We start from the raw sequence: 24,959 nt of genomic DNA on the forward strand, positions 1-24,959 counted from the left end.
TTTATTCCTGACCCCAGGTCACACAGAGCCTTCTCAAAGGTCATGGTGCCTATGTTATAGGAAATTAGGAATTTACCAGGATCCTGTTTCTTTTGAGGTAATTTCTGCCTATCCAATGCATTTAGTTCATTGGTGAGCAAGGGAGGTTCATCTTCCCAAGTCTCATTACCAAATAATTTGGCATTCAGCTTCATAATTGCACCAAGGTATTTAGCAACTTGCTCTTCAGTAATGTCTTCATCCTCTTCAGAGGATGAATACTCATCAGAGCTCATGAAGGGAAGAAGGTGGTTCAATGGAATCTCTATGGTCTCTAGATGAGCCTCAGATTCCTTTGGTTCCTCAAAGGGAAACTCCTTATTGGTCACTGAGCATCCCAGGAGGTCTTCCTCACTAGGATTCACGTCCTCCTTCTCCTCTTTGGGTTCGGCCACACTAAGTAGGGTAATGGCCTTGCACTCTCTTTTTGGATTCTCTTCTGTATTGCTTGGGAGAGTACTAGGAGAAATTTCAGTGACTCTTTTACTCAGCTGGCCCACTTGTGCCTCCAAATTTCTAATGGAGGACCTTGTTTCATTGATGAAACTCAGAGTGGCCTTAGATAGATCAGAGACTATATTTGCCAAGCTAGATAGATTCTGCTCAGAATTCTCTGTCTGTTGCTGAGTGGATGATGGAAAAGGCTTGTTATTACTAAACCTGTTTCTTCCACCATTATTAAAGCCTTGTTGAGGCTTTTGTTGATCCTTCCATGAGAAATTTGGATGATTTCTCCATGAAGGATTATAGGTGTTTCCATAGGGTTCACCCATGTAATTCACCTCTGCTATTGCAGAGTTCTCAGGATCATAAGCTTCTTCTACAGAAGATGCCTCTTGAGTACTGTTGGATGCAGCTTGCATTCCATTCAGACTCTGAGAAATCATATTGACTTGCTGAGTCAATATTTTGTTCTGAGCCAATATAGCATTCAGAGTATCAATTTTAAAAACTCCCTTCCTCTGAGAGGCATCCCATTACTCACAGTATTCCTTTCAGAAGTATACATGAATTGGTTATTTGCAACCATGTCAATGAGTTCCTGAGCTTCTGCAGGAATTTTCTTTAGGTGAATGGATCCACCTGCAGAATGGTCCAATAACATCTTAGATAATTCAGACAGACCATCATAGAATATATTCAGGATGGTCCATTCTGAAAGCATGTCAGAAGGACACTTTTTGGTCAGTTGCTTGTATCTCTCCCAAGCTTCATAGAGGGATTCACCTTCTTTCTGTCTGAAGGTTTGAACATCCACCCTAAGCTTACTAAGCTTTTGAGGAGGAAAGAACTTGGCTAAGAAAGCCGTGACCAGCTTATCCCAAGAGTTCATGCTATCTTAGGTGTGAGAATCCAACCATATTCTAGCTCTGTCTCTTACAGCAAACGGGAAAAGTATAAGCCTGTAGACCTCGGAGTCAACCCCATTGGTCTTAACAGTATCACAGATTTGCAAGAATTCGGTTAAGAACTGAAAAGGATCTTCTGATGGAAGTCCATGAAACTTACAATTCTGTTGCATCAGAGAAACTAGTTGAGGCTTTAGCTCAAAATTGTTTGCTCCAATGGCAGGGATTGAGATGTTTCTGCCATGTAAGTTGGAATTTGGTGCAGTAAAGTCACCAAGCATCTTCCTTGCACCTCCACCATTGCTATTGGTTTTGGCCATCTCAACTTCTTTTTTGAAAATTTCAGAAAAGTCCTCTTCAGAATGTTGTATTTTAGTTTCTCTTAGCTTCCTCTTTAGAGTCCTTTCAGGTTCAGGATCAACTTCAATAAGAATGTCTTTATCCCTGTTCCTGCTCATAAAAAAAGAAGAAGAGAACAACAAGAAGAGGAATCCTCTATGTCACAGTATAGAGATTCCTTTATGTGAGTAGAAGAGGAGAAGAATAGGAGAGTAGAATGGAGAAGAGAGAAGATGAAAAATTCGAATTTCAAATTAAAATAAAAGGAAAATATTTTTGTTTTTATTAAATTAATTAATTAGAATTTGAAAAGAAATAAAATAAAATTGAAATTTAATACAATTAGTTAATTTAAAAAGAATTTTGAAAAAAAAGTTAGTGATTTTCGAAAATTGGAGAGAGAAAAGTAGTTAGGAGTTTTGAAAAAGATATTATTGAAATAGAAAACTTTTAAAATCAAACAAAAAGTCAAGTAGTTAATTGAAAAAGATTTGAAAATCAATTTTTGAAAAGATAAGAAGTTAGAAAAGAAGTTAGAAAAGATTTTGAAATTAATTTTGAGAAAGATGTGATTGAAATTTATTTTGAAAAAGATTTGAAAAAGAAATTTAAAAAGATTTGATTTTGAAAAATAAAGTTGATTACTTGACTAACAAGAAACAAAAAGATATGACTTTAAAATTTAAAGATTGAACCTTTCTTGATAGGCAAGTAACAAACTTAAAAATTTTGAATCAATCACATTAATTGTTAGCATTAATTTCGAAAATATGAATTAGAAATAAGAAAAAGATTTTGAAAATCAATCATAAAGTTTTCGAAAATATGAAAGAAAAAAATGAAAACGATTTGATTTTTGAAAAATATTTGAAAAAGATAGAATTTTTTTAAATTGAAAATTTGATTTAACTCATAAGAAATAACTAGATTTTAAAAATTTTTGAAAAAGTCAACTCAAATATTCGAATTTTATGAGAAGAAAAAGGGAAAGATATTTTTTTTTATTTTTGAATTTTTAATGATGAAAGAGAAAAAAAGTTGTCTTTTTGTTGTTTTTCTCTTTTTTTCTTTTTTTTAAACAGTAAAAATGAAACAAAACATGAAAATCATGAATCAAAACAACTAATGCATGCAAAAATACTTTGAATGTCAAGATGAACACCAAGAACACTTTGAATGTCAAGATGAACAGCAAGAACTTATTTTTAAAAATTTTTAAGAAAAGAAAAACATGCAAGACACCCAACTTAGAAATTTTCAAACTTTAGACACTAACAAATTGAAAATGCATATGAAAAACAAGAAAAATTAAAGATCAAACATAGAAAATCATCAAGAACAACTTGAAGATCATGAAGAACATGTGCATGAATTTTTCGAATATTTTAAGAAAAATTAAAAAGATGCAATTGACACCAAACTTACAAATTGACACTAGACTCAAACAAGAAACATAAAATTTTTGGTTTTGTATGATTTTATAAGAATTTTTTGGTTTTTTCAAAAATTATTTTGGGAAAAATGAAAAAGAAATTTTTTTTGTATTATTTTCGAAAATAAGAAATAAAAAGCTTAAAAATAAAATAAAATTACCTAATCTGAGCAACAAGATGAGCTGTCAGTTGTCCAAACTCGAACAATCCCCGGCAACGGCGCCAAAAACTTGGTGCACGAAATTGCGATCATCAACAATGGCTCCCAAAGACTTGGTGCTCTTAAACGTGAATCACACTTTGTCACAACTCCGCACAACTAACCAGCAAGTGCACTGGGTCGTCCAAGTAATAAACCTTACGTGAGTAAGGGTCGATCCCACGGAGATTATCAGCTTGAAGCAAGCTATGGTCACCTTGTAAATCTCAGTCAAGCGGATTCAATTGATTATGGAGATTTAATAATTAAAAGATAAATAAAACACAATATAAAGATAGAGATACTTATGTAATTCATTGGTGAGAATTTCAGATAAGCGTATAGAGATGCTTTCGTTCCTCCTGAACCTCTGCTTTCCTGCTGTCTTCATCCAATCCTTCATACTCCTTTCCATAGCAAGCTGTATGTTGGGCATCACCGTTGTCAATGGCTACATCCCGTCCTCTCTGTGAAAATGGTCCAATGCGCTGTCACTGCATGGCTAATCATCTGTCAGTTCTCGGTCATACTAGAATAGGATTTACTATCCTTTTGCGTCTGTCACTACGCCCAGCACTCGTGAGTTTGAAGCTCGTCACAACCATCCCTTCCCAGATCCTACTCGGAATACCACAGACAAGGTTTAGACTTTCTGGATCTTAGGAATGGCCGTCCATGGGTTCTAACTTATGCCACAAAGATTCTAATATCTCGGACTCGGTCCTCTGTATTAGATATCTAAGAGATATTCATTCTAGCTTGTTTGCATGCAGAACGGAAGTGTTTGTCAGGCACGCGTTCGTAAGTGAGAATGATGATGAGCGTCACATAATCATCACATTCATCATGTTCTTGGGTGCGAATGAACATCTTAGAATAGGAATAAGCTTGAATTGAATAGAAAAACAATAGTACTTTGCATTAATTCATGAAGAACAGCAGAGCTCCACACCTTAATCTATGGTGTGTAGAAACTCTACCGTTGAAAATACATAAGTGATAATGGAGTTCATTGGTCTCGTCCCCAGAGGGGAACCGGAGTAACCTGTTTCTGGCGTTTAACTCCACTTTGCAACCTGTTTCTGGCGTTTAACTCAAGAATAGGGAAGGAAGCTGGCGTTGAACACCAGTTTGCGTCATCTAAACTCGAGAAAAGTATGGACTATTATATATTGCTGGAAAGCCCTGGATGTCTATTTTCCAACTCAATCGAGAGCACGCCATTTGGGATTCTGTAGCTCCAGAAAATCTACTTTGAGTGCAGGGAGGTCAGAATCCAACAGCATCTGCAGTCCTTCTTCAACCTCTGAATCTGATTTTTGCTCAAGTCCCTCAATTTCAGCCAGAAAATACCTGAAATCACAGAAAAACACATAAACCCCCTAGTAAATTCTATAAATGTGATTTTTATTTAAAAACTAATAAAAATATATTAAAAACTAACTAAATCATACTGAAAACTATGTAAAAACAGTGCCAAAAAGCGTATAAATTATCCGCTCATCAGGCATCTTATCCCTCTTGGATATATTTCCAAACCTTTGGCACGGGGAACAAGATCTACAGAAGGCATTAGTATCCTTAAAAAGAGTGGGCCACCAGAATCCACAGTCTAAAATTTTTCTAGCTGTCCTTTGAGGGCTAAAATGTCCACCACTATCAGAGGAGTGGCAGGCCTCTAAAATTGACTGGAATTCTGATTGAGGCACACACCTTCTAATTATCTAGTCAGTACCCTACCTCCATAAATATGGGTCATCCCATATATAATATTTGGACTTGCTTTTCAGCTTGTCCCTTTGGTGCTTAGTAAAATTAGGAGGGAAGGTATGACTAACTAAATAATTAGCTATAGGTGCATACCAAGGAACTACCTCAGATATTGCATGCAAGCTATCAAATGGAAAAGCATCATTGATAGGAGTGGAGTCACTCTTAATGTGCTCTAGGTGACTCAAGTGGTCTGCCACCAAATTCTAGGAACCACTCCTATCTTTGATTTCTAAATCAAATTCTTGCAGCAATAATATCCAACGTATTAACCTTGGTTTGGACTCTTTTTTAGCTAATAAATATTTTAGAGCTGCATAGTCTGAGTATACTACCACCTTAGTACCAAGTAAGTAGGCTCGGAATTTATCCAGAGCAAAAACAATAGCCAGAAGCTCTTTTTCAGTGGTAGTATAATTAGACTGAGTAGCGTCTAAGGTCTTAGAAGCATAAGCAATTATAAAGGGATCCTTACCTTCGCGCTGAGCCAGTGCCGCTCCTACTGAATAGTTGGAGGCATCACACATAATCACAAATGGCTGGCTCCAGTCTGGTCCTCTCACAATTGGAGCTTGAGTCAAGGCGATCTTTAGCTTATCAAACGCTTCCATGCAGTCCTCACTCAGCTCGAACTTAACATCATTCTGCAGCAGTCTGGATAAAGGCAATGCTACCTTACTGAAGTCCTAGATAAATCTCTGGTAGAAACCTGCATGACCAAGGAATGAACGGACTTCCCTCATGGAAGAGGGGTAAGGTAAACTAGAAATGACATCTTCCTTTGATGGATCTACAGAAATACTAGTATTAGAAACAACATGTCCTAGAACAATACCTTGTTTTTACCATAAAATGACATTTTTCAAAATTTAATACAAGGTTTGAACTAACACACCTGTCTAATACTTTAGCTAAACTATCCAAGCAAAGGTTAAATGAATCACCATACACACTAAAGTCATCCATGAAAACTTCCATACAGCTCTCAATAACTTCCATACAGCTCTCAATAAGATCTCAGATAATACTCATCATGCATCTTTGGAAAATAGCCAGTGCATTACATAAGCCAAAAGACATCCTCTTGTATGCATACGTTCCATAGGGACATGTAAAAGTAGTCTTCTCCTGATCTTTAGGAGCTATATGAATTTGAAAATAGTCAGTGTAACCATCTAAAAAATAGTAGTGTGATTTACCTGACAGGCGATCAAGCATCTGATCGATGAACGACATAGGGTAGTGATCCTTGCGAGTAGCATGATTGAGGCGCCTGTAATCAATGCATACCCTCCAAAAGTTCAGCACTCTAGTTGTCAGGAGCTCTCCATGCTCATTCTTCATTGTTGTGACTCCAGACTTCTTGGGCACCATTTGTACTGGGCTAACCCATTCACTATCTAGGATGGGGTAGACGATGTCAGCTTCATGCAGTCTGGTCACTTCCTTCTTGACAACTTCTAAGATGGTGGGGTTTAGCTGCCTTTGAGGTTGACGAACAAGCCTTGCTCCCTCTTCTAAAAATATCCGGTGCTCACAAACTTGAGGGCTGATGCCTACTATATCCGCCAAGCTTCACCCAATTGCTTTCTTGTGTCTTCTCAGCACACTTAGCAGTTGCTCCTCCTGTTGGGAAGTGAGTTACCTTGCAATAATAACTGAGAGCTTCTGATTATCCTCAAGGTAAGCATACTTGAGATGGGGTGGAAGGGGCTTGGTACATGAAATTGTGATTCACACTTTTCACAACTCCGCACAACTAACCAGCAAGTGCATTGGGTTGTCCAAGTAATACCTTATGTAAGTAAGGGTCGATCCCACGGAGATTGTCGGCTTGAAGCAAGCTATGGTCATCTTGTAAATCTTAGTCAGGCGAATTCAAATGGTTATGAGTTTTGATAATTAAAAGATAAATAAAACATAAAATAAAATAAAGTTACTTATGTAATTCATTGGTAGGAATTTCAGATAAGCGTTTGGAGAGGCCTTATTGCTTCTGAACTTCTGCTTTCCTATTGTCTTCTTCCAATCATGCGTGCTCCCTTCCATGGCAAGCTGTATGATCCTCTCAGATGAAAAATACCAGGTACGATCTCTGCACGGCTAATCAACTGTCGGATTTCTCGTCTCGGATGAAACATACCAGGTACAGCTACCGCACGGCTAATCATCTGTCGATTCTCACTAGAATTGAAATAGGATCTCCCTATCCTTTTGCACACTGTCACTGAGCCCAACATTCACAAGTTTGAAGCTCGTCACAGTCATCCCTTCCCAAATCCTACTTGGAATACCACAGACAAGGTTTAGACCACTTTGTGGTTGTCAGGCACGCGGATCTTGGCTAAGCGAGTAACGAAGATAGTGGGTGACTGTCACAGGTCAACCCTTCATTCTGACTTAACTGAATTAAGTACGAGAGTATATCTTGGAGAAGAAGTAAGCGTGAATTGAAAGAGAAACAATAGTACTTGCATTAATTTATGAAGAACAGCAGAGCTCCGCACCTTAATCTATGAGGTATAGAAACTCCACCATTAAAAAATACATAAGAAAAAAAGGTCTAGGCATGGCCGTGTGGCCAGCCTCCAAATGTGAAAAATGGCATAAGCTCTATGTGAATACAATAGTAAAAAGTGCTATTTATACTAAACTAGTTACTAGGGATTATTGGTGCACGAAATTGTGATCATCAATGGCGCCAACAACTTGGTACGCACAATTGTAATCTCAACTCTTTATCACAACTTCGTACAACTAACCAGCAAGTGTACTGAGTCGTCCAAGTAATAAACCTTACGTGAGTAAAGGTCGATCCCACGGAGATTGTCGGCCTGAAGCAAGCTATGGTCACCTTGTAAATCTCAGTCAGGCGGATTCAAATGTTTATGGTGAATTGATAGTAAAAACATAATTAAAATGTAAACTAGGATAGAGAAACTTATGTAATTCATTGGTGAGAATTTCAGATAAGCGTATAGAGATGCTTTCGTTCCTCCTGAACCTCTGCTTTCCTGCTGTCTTCATCCAATCATTCCTACTCCATTCCATGGCAAGCTTTATGTAGGGCATCACCGTTGTCAATGGCTACATCCCATCCTCTCTGTGAAAATGGTCCAATGCGCTGTCACTGCATCGCTAATCATCTGTCGGTTCTCGATCATACTGGAATAGGATTTACTATCCTTTTGCATCTGTCACTACGCCCAGCACTCGCGAATTTGAAGCTCGTCACAGCCATCCCTTCCCAGATCCTACTCGAAATACCACAGACAAGGTTTAGACCTTCCGGATCTCAAGAATGGCCATCCATGGGTTCTAACTTATACCACGAAGATTCTAATATCTTGGACTTGGTCCTCTGTATTAGATATCTAAGAGATACTCATTCTAGCTTGTTTGCATGTAGAACGGAAGTGTTTGTCAGGCACGCGTTCATAGGTGAGAATGATGATGAGCGTCACATAATCATCACATTCATCATGTTCTTGGGTGCGAATGGATATCTTAGAATAGGAATAAGCTTGAATTGAATAGAAAAATAGTAGTACTTTGCATTAATCTGTGAGGAACAGCAGAGCTCCACACCTTAATCTATGGTGTGTAGAAACTCTACCGTTGAAAATACATAAGTGATAAGGTCCAGGCATGGCCAGCCCCCCTAAACATGATCAAAGGATCAAAAGATAATCCCAAGATATCCAAAGATGTAAATACAATAGTAAAAAGTCCTATTTATGCTAAACTAGTTACTAGGGTTTACAGAAATGAGTAAATGATGCAGAAATCCACTTCCGGGGCACACTTGGTGTGTGCTTGGGCTGAGCATTGAGCTTTACACATGTAGAGGCTTCTCTTGGAGTTGAACGCCAGTTTGTAACCTGTTTCTGGCGTTTAACTCCACTTTGCAACCTGTTTCTGGTGTTTAACTCCAGAATGCAGCATGGAATTGGAATTCAACGCCAGTTTGCGTCGTCTAAACTCGGGCAAAGTATGAACTATTATATATTTCTGGAAAGCCCTGGATGTATACTTTCCAACACAATTGAGAGCGCGCCATTTGAAGTTCTGTAGCTCCAGAAAATCTACTTTGAGTGCAGGGAGGTCAGAATCCAACAGCATCTGCAGTCCTTCTTTAACCTCTGAATCTGATTTTTGCCCAGGTCCCTCAATTTCAGCCAGAAAATACCTGAAATTACAAAAAAACACACAAACTCATATTAAAGTCTAAAAATGTGAATTTTAATTAAAAACTAATAAAAATATACTAAAAACTAACTAAATCATACTAAAAATTATGTAAAAACAATGCCAAAAAGCGTATAAATTATCCGCTCATCACAATACCAAACTTAAATTGTTGCTTGTCCCCAAGCAACTGAAAATCAAATAGGATAAAAAGAAGAGAATATACTATAAATTCTAAAATATCAATGAAACTTAGCTCCAATTAGATGAGCGGGACTTGTAGCTTTTTGCCTCTTGAATAGTTTTGGCATCTCACTTTGTCCATTGAAGTTCAGAATGATTGGCATCTATAGGAACATAGAATTCAGATAGTGTTATTGATTCTCCTAGTTTAGTATGTTGATTCTTGAACACAGCTACTTTATGAGTCTTGGCCGTGGCCCTAAGCACTTTGTTTTCCAGTATTACCACCGGATACATAAATACCACAGACACATATCTGGGTGAACCTTTTCAGATTGTGACTCAGCTTTGCTAAAGTCCCCAATTAGAGGTGTCCAAGGTTCTTAAGCACACTCTTCTTTTTGCTTTGGACCTCGACTTTAACTGCTCAGTCTCAAGTTTTCACTTGACACCTTCACGCCACAAGCACATGGTTAGGGACAGCTTGGTTTAGCCGCTTAGGCCAGGATTTTATTCCTTTAGGCCCTCCTATCCACTGATGCTCAAAGCCTTGGATCCTTTTTATTACCCTTGCCTTTTGGTTTTAAGGGCTATTGGCTTTTTGCTCTTGCCTTTTGGTTTAAAGAGCTTTTGGCTTTTTCTGGTTGCTTTTTCTTTTTCTTCTTTTTTTTCGCCATTTTTCTTTTTTTCTTTTTTTCTCTGCAAGCTTTTGTATTCACTGCTTTTTCTCGCTTCAAGAATCATTTTTATGATTTTTCATATTATCAAATAACATTTCTCTTTTTACACCATTCTTTCAAGAGCCAATATATTTAACATTCATAAACAACAACTTCAAAAGACATATGCATTGTTCAAGCATTCATTCAGAAAACAAAAAGTGTTGCCACCACATCAAAATAATTAAACTAGTTTTAGGGATGAATTCGAAACCATGTACTTCTTGTTCTTTTGTAATTAAAACATTTTTCATTCAAGAGAGGTGATGGATTCATATTTATAACTTTAAGGCATAGACAATTAGACACTAATGATCATGTAGTAAAGGCACAAACATAAATAACACATAAGGCTCAAAAACTGAAAAACAGAAAATAAATAGACAAGGAGATTAAGGAATGAGTCCACCTTAGTGAGGGTGGCGTCTTCCTCTCCTTGAAGAACCAATGGTGCTCTTGAGCTCCTCTATGTCTCTTCCTTGTCTTTCTTGCTCCTCCCTCATAGCTCTTTGATCTTCTCTAATTTCATGGAGGATGATGGAGTGCTCTTGATGCTCCACCCTTAGTTGTCCCATGTTGGAGCTTAATTCTCCTAGGGAAGTGTTGATTTGCTCCCAATAGTTTTGTGGAGGAAAGTGCATCCCCTGAGGCATCTCAGGGATTTCATGGTGAGGAATTTCCTCATGCTCATGTTGAGGTCCATGATCTCTTGTTTTCTCCATCCTTTTCTTAGTGATGGGCTTGTCCTCTTCAATGAGGTGTCTCTGGCCTTAGGTGCCATAAATGGTTATGGAAAAACAAAAAGCTATGCTTTTACCACACCAAACTTAAAATGTTTGCTCGTCCCCGAGCAAAAGAAGAAAGAAAGTAGTAGAAGAAGAAGAAAATGGAGGAGATGGGGGAAGAGAGGATGGATGTGAGTGGTGAAGAGGTGATGGAGAAGAGTGATTGAGTTGATTGGTGAAGGGTATTTGGGAAAGAGAGTTATGAAAATGTGTGAAGAGGAGAGAAGAAAAGTGGGGATCCTGTGGGGTCCACAGATCAAGTGGGGTCAAGGACTTAACATCCCTGCCCCAATTAGGCGTGTGAAACGCCCTTGCTATGCACTCCTGGCATTTAACGCCAGACTGTTGCCTGTTTCTGGCATTAAACGCCCAAATACAGCTTGTTTCTGGCATTTAACGCCAGGTAGATGCTTGGTTCTGGCATTAAACGCCAGCTTGGTGCTTGTTTCTGGCATTAAACGCCAGCATGCCTCTCCTCCAGGGTGTGCTATTCTTAATGCTATTTTTCATTCTGTTTTTTATTTTTTTCAGTAGTTTTTATGACTCCACATGATCATGAACCTAATAAAACACGAAATAACAATAGAAAATAAATAAATATAATTAGATAACATTGGGTTGCCTCCCAACAAGTGCTTTTTTAATGTCAATAGCTTGACAGTGAGCTCTCATGGAGCCTCACAGATGTTCAGAGCATTGCTGGAACTTCCTAACACCAAACTTAGGGTTTGAATGTGGGGGTTCAACACCAAACTTAGAGTTTGGTTGTGGCCTCCCAACACCAAACTTAGAGTTTGACTTTGGGAGCTTTGGTTGACTCTGCAGTGAGAGAAGCTTTTCATGCTTCCTCTCCATGGTTACAGAAGGAGATCCTTAAGTTTTAAACACATGGTTGTCCTCATTCAGTTGAAGGATCAATTCTCCTCTATCCACATCAATCACAGCTCTTGCTGTGGCTAGGAAGGGTATTCCAAGGATGATGGATTCATCCTCATCCTTCCCAGTGTCTAGGATTATGAAATCAGCAGGGATGTAAAGGCCTTTAACCTTTACTAGCATGTCCTCTACTTGTCCATAAGCCTATTTTCTTGAGTTGTCTGCCATCTCTAATGAGATTCTGGCAGCTTGCACCTCAAAGATTCCCAATTTCTCCATTACAGAGAGTGGCATGAGGTTTATCCCTAATCCAAGGTCACATAGAGCCTTCTCAAAGGCCATGGTGCCTATGGTACAAGGTATTAAGAACTTTCCAGGATCTTGTTTCTTCTGAGGCAATGTCAGTTGATCCAGATCACTCAGTTCATTGATAAGCAAGGGAGGTCATCTTTCCAAGTCTCATTACCAAATAACTTGGCATTCAGCTTTATGATTGCACCAAGGTACTTGGCAACTTGCTCTTTAGTGACATCTTCATTCTCTTCAGAAGAAGAATATTCATCAGAGTTCATGAATGGCATAAGGAGGTTCAATGGAATCTCTATGGTCTCTAGATGAGCCTCAGATTCCTTTGGTTCCACAGAGGAAAACTCCTTGTTGATCACTGGACGTCCTAGGAAGTTTTCCTCACTGGGATTCACGTCCTCTCCCTCCCTTGTAAGTTCGGCCATGATGGTTAAATCAATGGCCTTGCACTCTCTTTTTGGATTCTCTTCTGTATTCCTTGGGAGAGTACTAGGAGGAGTTTCAGTGACTCTTTTACTCAGCTGGCCCACTTGTGCCTCCAAATTTCTAATGGAGGACCTTGTTTCATTCATGAAACTTAAAGTGGCCTTAGATAGATCAGAGACTATATTTGCTAAGCTAGATGGATTCTGCTCAGAATTCTCTGTTTGTTGCTGAGTGGATGATGGAAAAGGCTTGCTATTGCTAAACCTGTTTCTTCCACCATTATTAAAGCCTTGTTGAGGCTTTTGTTGATCCTTCTATGAGAAATTTGGATGATCCCTCCATGAGGGATTATAGGTGTTTCCATAGGGTTCACCCATGTAATTCACCTCTGCTATTGTAGGGTTCTCAAGATCATAAGCTTCTTCTTCAGAAAATGCCTCTATAGTATTGTTGGATGATTCCTTCAATCCATTCAGACTCTGAGAGATCATATTGACTTGCTGAGTCAATATTTTGTTCTGAGCCAATATGGCATTCAGAATATCAATTTCAAGAACTCCCTTCCTTATAGGCGTCCCATTACTCACAGGATTCCTTTCAGAAGTATACATGAACTGGTTATTTGCAACCATGTCAATGAGTTCTTGAGCTTCTGCAGGCATTTTCTTAAGGTGAATGGATTCACCTGCAGAGTGGTCCAATGACATCTTTGATAGCTCAGACAGACCATCATAGAATATATCCAGGATGGTCCATTCTGAAAGCATGTCAGAAGGACACTTTTTGGTCAGTTCCTTGTATCTCTCCCAAGCTTCATAGAGGGACTCACCTTCTTTTTGTTTGAAGGTTTGAACATCCACTCTAAGCTTGCTAAGCTTTTGAGGAGGAAAGAACTTGGCTAAGAAAGCTGTGACCAGCTTATCCCAAGAGTTCAGGCTATCTTTAGGTTGAGAGTCCAACCATACTCTAGCTCTGTCTCTTACAGCAAACGGGAAAAGTAGAAGCATGTAGACCTCGGGATTAACCCCATTGGTCTTAACAGTATCACAGATATGCAAGAATTCAGTTAAGAACTGAAAAGGATCTTCGGATGGAAGTCCATGAAACTTGCAGTTCTGTTGCATCAGAGAAACTAATTGAGGTTTAAGCTCAAAATTGTTTTCTCCAATGGCAGGGATTGAGATGCTTCTTCCATGTAAATTGGAATTTGGTGCAGTAAAGTCACCAAGCATCTTCCTTGCATTGTTATTATTTTCGGCCATGTCTCCTTCCTTTTCGAAAATTTCCATCAGATTTTCTCCAGAGAGTTAAGCTTTAGCTTCCCTTAGCTTCCTCTTCAGAGTTTTTTCAGGTTCAGGATCAGCTTCAACAAGAATGTTCTTATCCTTGTTCCCGCTCATATGAAAAAGAGGAGAACACAAAAGAAAATATAGAATCCTCTATGTCACAGTATAGAGATTCCTTATGCAAGTATAAGAAGAGAAGAATGTAAGAAGGAGAAGAGGAAAAATTCGAACACAGAGAGGGGGATGGGGTTCAAATTTTTGGGTGGAGGAGAAGTGTTAGTAGATGAATAAATAAATAGAAGGAGGTGAGGAAGAGAAGAATTCGAAAATTTAAATAAAATAAAATAAAAATATTTTAAAATTAAAGTTAAAATTCGAAAATTAAAATTGAAATAAAATTAAATTGAAATTAAAACAATTAGTTAATTAAAAAGGAAATTTGAGAAAGAGGGAAGGGATTTTCGAAAATTAGAGAGGGAGTTAGTTAGGTAGTTTTGAAAAAGATAAGAATCAAATAAAAAGTAAAATGGTTAATTGAAAATGATTTGAAAATTAAATTTGAAAAGATAAAAAGTTAGAAAAGATTTTAAAATTAAATTTTGAAAAAGATGTGATTGAAATTTGATTTGAAAAAGATTTGAAAAATTTTTTTTAAAAAGATTTGATTTTGAAAATTAAAGTTGATTACTTGACTAACAAGAAACAAAAAGATTTGATTTTAAAATTTAAAGACTGAACCTTTCTTATTAGGCAAGTAACAAACTTAATATTTTTGAATCAATCACATTAATTGTTAGCATTGAATTCGAAAATATGGAATAAAAATAAGAAAAAAATTTTGAAAATTAATTTGAAATTTTCGAAAATATGAAAGAAAAATTGAAAAAGATTTGATTTTTGAAAAAGATTTGAAAAAGACAGAATTTTTTAAATTGAAAATTTGATTTGACTCATAAGAAACAACTAAATTTTAAAAATTTTTGAAAAAGTCAACTCAAATTTTTGAATTTGATGAGAAGAAAAAGAGAAAGATATTTTTTTATTTTTGAATTTTTAATGATGAAAGAGAAAAACATCAAAAAGACTCAAAACATGAAAATTATGAATCAAAACAAGAAAAATATGCAAGAACACTTTGAATGCAAAGATGAACACCAAGAACACTTTGAATGTCAAGATGAACACCAAGAACTTATTTTTGAAAAAACTTTCAAGAAAAGAAAACATGCAAGACACCAAACTTAAAAATTTTTATTCTTTAGACATTAATGTTTCAAGAATGCATATGAAAAACAAGAAAAGACACAAAACAAGAAAATATGAAGATCAAGCAAGAAGACTCGCCAAGAACAACTTGAAGATCATGAAGAATGCAATGCATGAAATTTTCGAAAATAATTTTTTTTAGAAAATTAAAAAGATGCAATTGACACTAAACTTAAAACTTGACTCTAGACTCAAACAAGAAACACAAAAATTTTTTTGATTTTATGATTTTATAATTTTTTTGGATCTTTCGAAAATTATTTTGGAAAAATGAAAAAGAAGAAATTTTTTTTGTATTATTTTCGAAAATAAGAAATAAAAAAGCTTAAAAATAAAATAAAATTACCTAATCTGAGCAACAAGATGAACCGTCAGTTGTCCAAACTCGAACAATCCCCGGCAACGGCGCCAAAAACTTGGTGCACGAAATTGTGATCATCAATGGCGCCAACAACTTGGTACGCACAATTGTAATCTCAACTCTTTATCACAACTTCGCACAACTAACCAGCAAGTGCACTGGGTCGTCCAAGTAATAAACCTTACATGAGTAAGGGTCGATCCCACGGAGATTGTCGGCCTGAAGCAAGCTATGGTCACCTTGTAAATCTCAGTCAGGCGGATTCAAATGGTTATGGTGAATTGATAGTAAAAAATAATTAAAATGTAAACTAGGATAGAGATACTTATGTAATTCATTGGTGAGAATTTCAGATAAGCGTATAGAGATGCTTTCGTTCCTCCTGAACCTCTGCTTTCCTGCTGTCTTCATCCAATCATTCCTACTCCCTTCCATGGCAAGCTTTATGTAGGGCATCACCGTTGTCAATGGCTACATCCTATCCTCTCTGTGAAAATGGTCTAATGCGCTGTCACTGCATGGCTAATCATCTATCGGTTCTCGATCATACTGGAATAGGATTTAATATCCTTTTGTGTCTGTCACTACGCCCAGCACTCCCGAGTTTGAAGCTCGTCACAGCCATCCCTTCTCAGATCCTACTCGGAATACCACAGACAAGGTTTAGACCTTCCGGATCTCAAGAATGGCCATCCATAGGTTCTAACTTATACCACGAAGATTCTAATATCTCGGACTCGGTCCTCTGTATTAGATATCTAAGAGATACTCATTCTAGCTTGTTTGCATGTAGAACGGAAGGGTTTGTCAGGCACGCGTTCATAGGTGAGAATGGATATCTTAGAATAGGAATAAGCTTGAATTGAATAGAAAAACAGTAGTACTTTGCATTAATCTGTGAGGAACAGCAGAGCTCCACACCTTAATCTATGGTGTGTAGAAACTCTACCGTTGAAAATACATAAGTGATAAGGTCCAGGCATGGCCAAATGGCCAGCCCCCCTAAACATGATCAAAGGATCAAAAGATAATCCCAAGATATCCAAAGATGTAAATACAATAGTAAAAAGTCCTATTTATGCTAAACTAGTTACTAGGGTTTACAGAAATGAGTAAATGATGCAGAAATCCACTTCCGGGGCCCACTTGGTGTGTGCTTGGGCTAAGCATTGAGCTTTACACATGTAGAGGCTTCTCTTGGAGTTGAACGCCAATTTGTAACCTGTTTCTGGCGTTTAACTCCACTTTGCAACCTGTTTTTGGCGTTTAACTCCAGAATGCAACATGGAATTGGCATTTAACGCTAGTTTGCGTCATCTAAACTCAGGAAAATTATAGACTATTATATATTGCTGGAAAGCCCTGGATGTCTACTTTCCAACGCAATTAAGAGCGCGCCATTTGGAGTTCTGTAACTCTAGAAAATCCACTTTGCATGCAGAGAGGTCAGAATCCAACAACATCTGCAGTCCTTCTCTAACCTCTGAATCTGATTTTTGCTCAGGTCCCTCAATTTCAGCCAGAAAATACCTGAAATCACAGAAAAACACACAAACTCATAGTAAATTCCAGAAATATGAATTTTATTTAAAAAATAATAAAAATATACTAAAAACTAACTAAATCATACTAAAAACTATGTAAAAACAATGCCAAAAAGCGTATAAATTATCCGCTCATCAATTATAGAAAATAAGTAACTAAGTGCAGATAGTGCAGAAATCCACTTCCGGGGCCCACTTGGTGTGTGCTTGGGTTGAGCATTGAGCTTTACACGTGCATAGGACATTCTTGGAGTTAAATGCCAGCTTGGGTGCCAGTTTGGGCGTTTAACTCCAGTTCTGGTGCCAGTTCTGGCGTTTTACTCTAGAAAAGGGTCTTTGGTGGGCGTTTGAACACCAGTTATACAATAAATCTCAAAAATTTCAATGAAGAATAGTTTCAATTAGATGAGCGGGACTAGTAGCTTTTTTCTTCTGAACAGTTTTGGCATCTCACTTTATCCTTTGAAGTTCAGAATGATTGGCATCCAAAGGAACTCAGATTTCAGATAGTGTTGTTGATTCTCCTAGTTTAGTATGTTGATTCTTGAACACAGCTACTTTATGAGTCTTGGCTGTGACCCTAAGCATTTTGTTTTCCAGTATTACCACCGGATACATAAATGCCACATACACATAACTGGGTGAACCTTTTCAGATTGTGACTCAGCTTTGCTAAAGTCCCCAGTTAGAGGTGTCCAGAGCTCTTAAGCACACTCTTTTTGCTTTGGACCACGACTTTAACCGCTCAGTCTCAAGATTTTCACTTAACACCTTCACGCCACAAGCACATGGTTAGGGACAGCTTGATTTAGCCGCTTAGGCCAAAATTTTATTCCCTTGGGCCCTCCTATCCATTAATGCTCAAAGCCTTGGATCCTTTTTACCCTTGTCTTTTGGTTTAAAGGGTTATTGGCTTTTTCTGTTTGGTTTTTCTTTCTCTTTCTCTTTTTTTCTTTATTTTTTCACTTTTTTTTTGCAAGCTTTTGCTTTTCACTGCTTTTTCTTGCTTCAAGAATCAATTTTATGATTTTTCAGATTATCAATAACATTTCTCTTTTTTCATTATTCTTTCAAGAGCCAACAATTTTAACATTCATAAACTTTACTATAAAAAATATGCACTGTTCAAGTATTCATTCAGAAAACAAAAAGTATTGCCACCACATCAAAATAATTAAACTATTTTCAAGATAGAATTCGAAATTCATGTACTTCTTTTTCTTTTTTAGAAGACATTTTTCATTTTAGAAAGGTGAAGGATTCATAGGACATTCATAGCTTTAGGACATAGACACTAGACACTAATGATCATGTAATAAAGGCCAAAACATAGACAAAACGTAAAGCATAGAAACCGAAAAATAGAAAAATAGGAACAAGGAAATTAAAGAAGGGGTCTACCTTGGTGACGGCGGCTAGTTCTTCCTCTTGAAGATCCTACGGAGTGCTTTAGCTTCTCAATATCTCTTCCTTGCCTTTGTTACTCCTCTCTCATGGCCTTTTGGTCCTCTCTGATTTCATGGAGGATGATGGAGTGCTCTTGGTGCTCCACTCTTAGTTGCTCCATGTTGGAACTCAATTCTCCTAAAGAGGTGTTGAGTTGCTCCCAATAGTTGTGTGGAGGGAAATGCATCCCTTGAGGCATCTCAGGGTTTTCTTGATGAGGGACTTCTTCATGCTCTTGTTGAGGTCCATGAGTGGGCTCTCTTGTTTGCTCCATCCTCTTTCTAGTGATGGGCTTTTGAGATAAATCTCTCCATCTCCCATGACTCAGAGTTTGAAGCAACTGCCTTCTCTTTCCTCTTCCTAGAGGTTTCTCCACCCTTAGGTGCCACTAATGGTTATGGAAAAATAAAAAGCAAAGCTTTTTTCCACACCAAACTTAAATGGTTTGCTCGTCCTCGAGCAAAAGAAGAAAGAAAGGATTAGAGGAAGAGGAGAAGGAGGAGATGGAGTTGTGTGAATGGTTCAGCCAAGGGGGGTTTTAGGGGGTTATGATGTGTGAAATTGAAGGTGGTAAGGAGGGGTATTTATAGGGTAAGAGAGAGAGAGAGAGAGGGAGGGGTTAGGTTTGGGAGGGAGATGGTTTGAATTTGAATGGGTAGGGGTAGGTGGGTTGTATGATTGTTTGGAGGAGAAATGGAGGTAATTGGTGGAGGTTATTTTGGGGAAGAGTGTTATGGAAAGGTGTAAAAAGGAGAGAGAGTGAGTTGGGGTAGGTGGGGATCCTATGGGGTTCACAGATCCTGAGGTGTCAAGGAATTCTGGTCCCTGCACCTTTCTGGTGTTTAAACGCCCTCTGTGTGCGATTTCTGGCGTTTAACATGAACTCTGCTACCTTTTCTGGTGTTAAACGCCAGGTTGATGCACATTTCTGGCATTTAACGCCCACCAGACACCCTTTTCTGGCGTTAAACGCCAGTCTGTCTGCCAATTCTGTTGTTTAACGCCAGCCAGACACCAGACACCCTTTTCTGGCATTAAACGCCAGTCTGCCTACCATTTTTGGTGTTTAATGCCTAGAATGCTGCCAGACTGGGCGTTAAACGCCCATTCTGCTATCCTTACTGGCGTTTAAACGCCAGTAAGCCTGTCCTCCAGGGTGTGCGGTTTTTGATGGTATTTTTGATTCTGCTTTATTTCTGCAGCTATTTTTATGACTTCACATGATCATCAATCTAAAGAAAACATAAAATAACAATGGAAAACAAATGTCTATGAAAGATAAATATAAGTGAATAACATTGGTTTGCCTCCCAATAAGCGCTTCTTTAATGTCAATAGCTTGACAGTGAGCTCTTAGAGAGCTTCACAGAGACTCAGACCTTTAATGTTGGCCTCCCAACACCAAACTTAGAAGTTGAATGTGGGGGCTCTGTTTGACTTTGTGTTGAGAGAAGCTTTTCATGCTTTCTCTCCATGGTTATAGAAGATGATTCTTGAGCCTTAAACGCAATGTAGTCCTCATTCAATTGAAGGACTAACTCTCCTCTGTCCACATCAATCACAGCTCTTGCTGTGGCTATGAAGGGTCTTCCAAGAATGATGGATTCATCCCCATCCTTCCCAGTATCTAGGATTATGAAGTCAGCAGGGATGTACAGGCCTTCAACCTTCACTAAGACATCCTCTAGTGAAATTCTTGCAGCTTGTACCTCAAAGATCCCTAGTTGCTCCATTACAGAGAGTGGCATGAGGTTTATTCCTGACCCCAGGTCACACAGAGCCTTCTCAAAGGTCATGGTGTCTATGGTACAAGGAATAAGAATTTTTCAAGATCCGATTTCTTCTGAGGTAATTTTAGTTGAACCAAAGCATTCAGCTCATTAATGAGTAATGGAGGTTCATCCTGCCAAGTCTCATTACAAAATAACTTGGCATTCAGCTTCATGATTGCTCCTAGATACTGAGCAACTTGCTCTTCAACAATATCTTCATCCTCTTCAGAGGATAAATACTCATCAGAGCTCATGAATGGCAACAGTAAGTTTAGTGGAATCTCTATGGTCTCTGCATGAGCCTCAGATTCCCTTGGTTCCTCAATATGGAACTCCTTAGTGGTCAGTGGACGTCCAGCAAGGTCTCTCTCATTGGAAATCACTGCCTCTTCCTCCTCTATAGGTTCGGCCACTTTTTCTATGGTTATGGCCTTGCACTCTCTTTTGGGATTCTCTTTTGTATTGCTTGGGAGAGTACTAGGAGGGATTTCAGTAACTCTTTTACTCAGCTGATCCACTTGTGCCTCCAAATTTGATGGAGGACCTTGTTTTAGTCATGAAACTGAGAGTGGTCTTAGATAGATCAGAGACTATGGTTGCTAAGTCAGAGAGGCTCTGCTTAGAATTCTCTATCTGTTGCTCAGAAGATGATGGAAAAGGCTTGCTATTGCCAAACCTATTTCTCCCACCATTATTATTATTGAAGCCTTGTCGAGGCTTCTGTTGATCCTTCCATGAGATATTTGGATGATTTCTCCATGAATGATTACAGGTGTTGCCATAGGATTCTCCCATGTAATTCACCTCTTCCATTGCAGGATTCTCAGGGTCATAAGTTTCTCCTTCAAAGGAGGCTTCTTTAGTACTGCCGGATGCAGCTTGCATTCCAGTCAGATTTTGAAAAATCATATTGACTTGCTAGATCAATATTTTATTCTGAGCCAATATGGCATTCAAAGTATCAATCTTAAGAACTCCTTTCTTCTGAGTCATCCCATTATCCACAGAATTTCTTTCAGAAGTGTACATGAACTAGTTATTTACAACCATCTCAATGAGTTCCTGGGCTTCTGTAGGTGTTTTCTTCAGATGAAGAGATCCACCAACAGAGTGGTCCAATGATATCTTGGACAATTCAGACAGACCATCATAGAATATACATAAGATGCTCCATTCTGAAAGCATGTCAGAAGGACAACTTCTGATTAATTGCTTGTATCTTTCCCAAGCTTCATAGAGGGATTCACCTTCCTTCTGTCTGAAGATTTGGATTTCCACTCTAAGCTTGCTCAACTTTTGAGGTGGAAAAAATTTGGCCAAGAAAGCATTGACTAACTTTTCCCAAGAGTTCAGGCTTTCTTTAGGTTATGAGTCCAACCATATCCTAGCTCTGTCTCTTACAGCAAGGGGAAAAGCATAAGTCTGTAGACCTCGGGATTAACCCCATTGGTCTTAACAGTGTCACAGATTTGCAAGAATTCAGCTAAGAACTGATGAGGATCTTCCAATGGAAGTCCATAAAACTTGCAATTCTGCTGCATTAGAGAAACTAATTGAGGCTTAAGCTCAAAGTTGTTTGCTCCAATTGCAGGAATTGAGATGCTTCTTCCATAGAAGTCAGAAGTTGGTGTAGTAAAGTCACCAAGCATCTTCCTAGCATCTCCACCATTGTTGTTGTTTTCGGCTGCCATGTCTTCTTCTTTTTCGAAAATTTCTATAAGGTCCTCTCTAGAGTGTTATGCTTTAGCTTCTCTTAGCTTCCTCTTCAGAGTCCTTTCAGGTTCAGGATGAGTTTCAACAAGAATATCTTTATCCCTGTTTTTGCTCATATGAAAAAGAAGAGAACAGAAAAGAAGAGGAATCCTCTATGTCACAGTATAGAGATTCCTTTATGTGAGTATAAGAATAAGAGAATAGAAGAATGAGGTAGAGAGAAAATAAGAGGAATTCGAACACAGAGAGAGGGAGAGGGTTCGAATTTTAAGAAGAGGGAGAAGAAAAATATTTTTATTTTTATTTAATTAATTAAGTTAGAATTCAAAAATATTAAAAGAAATAAAAGCAAATTGAAAACTAAATAAATTAATTAATTAAAAAGATTTTTGAAAACTTTGTTAGTTAGTTTTTGAAATTAATGAGAGAGAAAAGTAGTTAGGTGATTTTGAAAAAGATAAAAATTAGTAAACTTTTTAAAATTAAAACAAACAAGTCAAGTGGTTAATTAAAAAAGAATTGAAAATAAATTTTGAAAAGATAAGAAGTTAGAAAAAGATTTTGAAATTAAATTTTGAAAAAAGGTATGATTGAAATTTATTTTGAAAAATATTTGAAAAAGAAATTTAAAAAGATTTAATTTTGAAAATTAAAGTTGATGACTTGACTAACAAGAAACTAAAAGATATGATTCTAGAATTTAAAGATTGAACCTTTCTTAACAGGAAAGTAACAAACTTGAAATTTTTGAATCAAAACATTAATTGTTAGTAAAGTTTTTGAAAATATGAAATAAAAATAAGAAAAAGATTTTGAAAATTTATTTAAGAAATTCGAAAATATTAAGAAGAAAAATGAAAAAGATTTGATTTTTGAAAAAGATTTGAAAAGATAAAGTCTTTAAATTGAAATTGTGACTTGACTAACAAGAAACAACTAAATTTTAAAATTTTTTTGCTAAATCAACCCAAAATTTCGAAATTTATGAGTAAAATAAGGAAAAGATATTATTTTTGATTTTTTTGAATTAATGAAGAAAGAGAAAAACAACAAAATGACACAAGACATAAAAATTTAAGATCAAAACAAATAATACATGCAAGAACACTTTGAATGTCAAGATGAACACCAAGAACACTTTGAAGATCATGATGAACATCAAGAACATATTTTTGAAAATTTTTAAGAAAAGAAACACATGCAAGGCACCAAACTTAGAAATTTTTAATGCTTAGACACTACGAATTCGAAAATGCATATGAAAAACAAGAGAAGACACAAAACAAGAAAATCACAAGATTAAACAAAGAAAATCATCAAGAACAACTTGAAGATCAAGAAAGAACACATGATGAATTTTCAAAAATTTTAAGAAAAATTAAAAACATGCAATTGATACCAAACTTAAAATTTGACACAAGACTCAAACAAGAAACATAAAATTTTTTGGTTTTTATGATTTTATTAATTTTTTTGTATATTTTTCGAAATTAATTTGGAAAAGGAAAATAAAGAAATTCAAAATTTTTAATAAGAATTCCAGGATTCGTGCAATGTTAGTCTAAAGCTTCGGTCCAAAAGAATTAGACATGGCCAAATGGCCAGCCAAGCTTTAGCAGAGCATTACATACAACAGCCAAATAGATAGGAATCCAAAGGCTCCTGCAATGATAAGTGGAAACCTCAGTCCAAAAGATTAGACATGGCTTAATAGCCAGCCAGGCTTCAACACATCTCATGAAAATCTAGAATTCATTCTTAAAAACTCTGAAGAACATTTTTTTTCGAAAACTTTTTTTTATTATTTATATTTTTTTTTTCAAAAATAAGAATAAAAAGCTTAAAAATAAAATAAAATTACCCAATCTAAGCAACAAGATGAACCATCAGTTGTCCAAACTCGAACAATCTCCGACAACGGCGCCAAAAACTTGGTGCACAAAATTGTGATTCACACTTTTCACAACTCCGGACAACTAACCAGCAAGTACACTAGGTCATCCAAGTAATATCTTATGTGAGTAAGGGTTGATCCCACAGAGATTGTCGGCTTAAAGCAAGCTATGGTCATCTTGTAAATCTTAGTCAGGTGGATTCAAATGGTTATGAGTTTTGATAATTAAAAGATAAATAAAACATAAAATAAAATAAAGTTACTTATGTAATTCATTGGTAGGAATTTCAGATAAGCGTTTGGAGATGCCTTGTTGCTTCTGAACCTCTTCTTTCCTATTGTCTTCTTCCAATCATGCATGCTCCCTTCCATGGCAAGCTGTATGATCCTCTCGGATGAAAAATACCAGGTATGATCTCTGCACGGCTAATCAACTGTCGGATTTTTCGTCTCGGATGCAAAATATCAGGTACAGCTACCGCACGGCTAATCATCTGTCAGTTTTCACTAGTGTCGGAATAGGATCTCTCTATCCTTTTGCACATTGTCACTGCACCCAACATTCACAAGTTTGAAGCTCGTCACAATCATCCCTTCCCAGATCCTACTCGGAATACCACAGACAAGGTTTAGAATTTCCAGATCTTAAGAATAATGCCAATTGGTTCTAGCCTATACCACGAAGGTTGTAATCCCGCAGACTCGGTCCGTGAATTAGAGACCCAAGAGAATATACACCGGCGGTCGTCCAATGACTATGTTGAACATCATGTAGACAACTTTGTGGTTGTCAGGCACACGGATCTTGGCTAAGTGAGTAACGAAGATAGTGGGTGATTGTCAAGGGTCGCCCCTTCATTCTGACTTAACTGAATTAAGTATGAGAGTATATCTTGGAGAAGAAGTAAGCGTGAATTGAAAGAGAAACAATAGTACTTGCATTAATTCATGAAGAAGAGCTCCGCACCTTAATCTATGAGGTGTAGAAACTCCACCGTTGGAAAATACATAAGAGAAAAAGGTCTAGGCATGGCCATGTGGCCAGCCTCCAAATGTGAAAAATGG

General features: G+C 37.3%; 3 non-coding genes across 3 annotated transcripts; all 3 read left to right on the top strand.

The window, feature by feature from the left end:
- Positions 1 to 1,198: 1,198 nt before the first annotated feature.
- On the top strand, positions 1,199 to 1,306 carry LOC148564948 (small nucleolar RNA R71). The gene has a single exon (XR_015884768.1). It is a non-coding gene; the product is annotated as a small nucleolar RNA R71 (small nucleolar RNA).
- Positions 1,307 to 13,373: 12,067 nt separating this feature from the next.
- LOC148564949 (small nucleolar RNA R71) lies at positions 13,374 to 13,481 on the top strand. The gene has a single exon (XR_015885474.1). It is a non-coding gene; the product is annotated as a small nucleolar RNA R71 (small nucleolar RNA).
- Positions 13,482 to 21,466: 7,985 nt separating this feature from the next.
- LOC148564950 (small nucleolar RNA R71) lies at positions 21,467 to 21,574 on the top strand. Its single transcript, XR_015885457.1, has one exon. It is a non-coding gene; the product is annotated as a small nucleolar RNA R71 (small nucleolar RNA).
- The last annotated feature ends 3,385 nt before the right edge of the window (positions 21,575 to 24,959 follow it).

Source organism: Arachis ipaensis, chromosome B5 (assembly GCF_059453495.1).
Source record: "Arachis ipaensis isolate K30076 ecotype BB chromosome B5, ASM5945349v1, whole genome shotgun sequence".
NCBI lineage: Eukaryota > Viridiplantae > Streptophyta > Magnoliopsida > Fabales > Fabaceae > Arachis > Arachis ipaensis.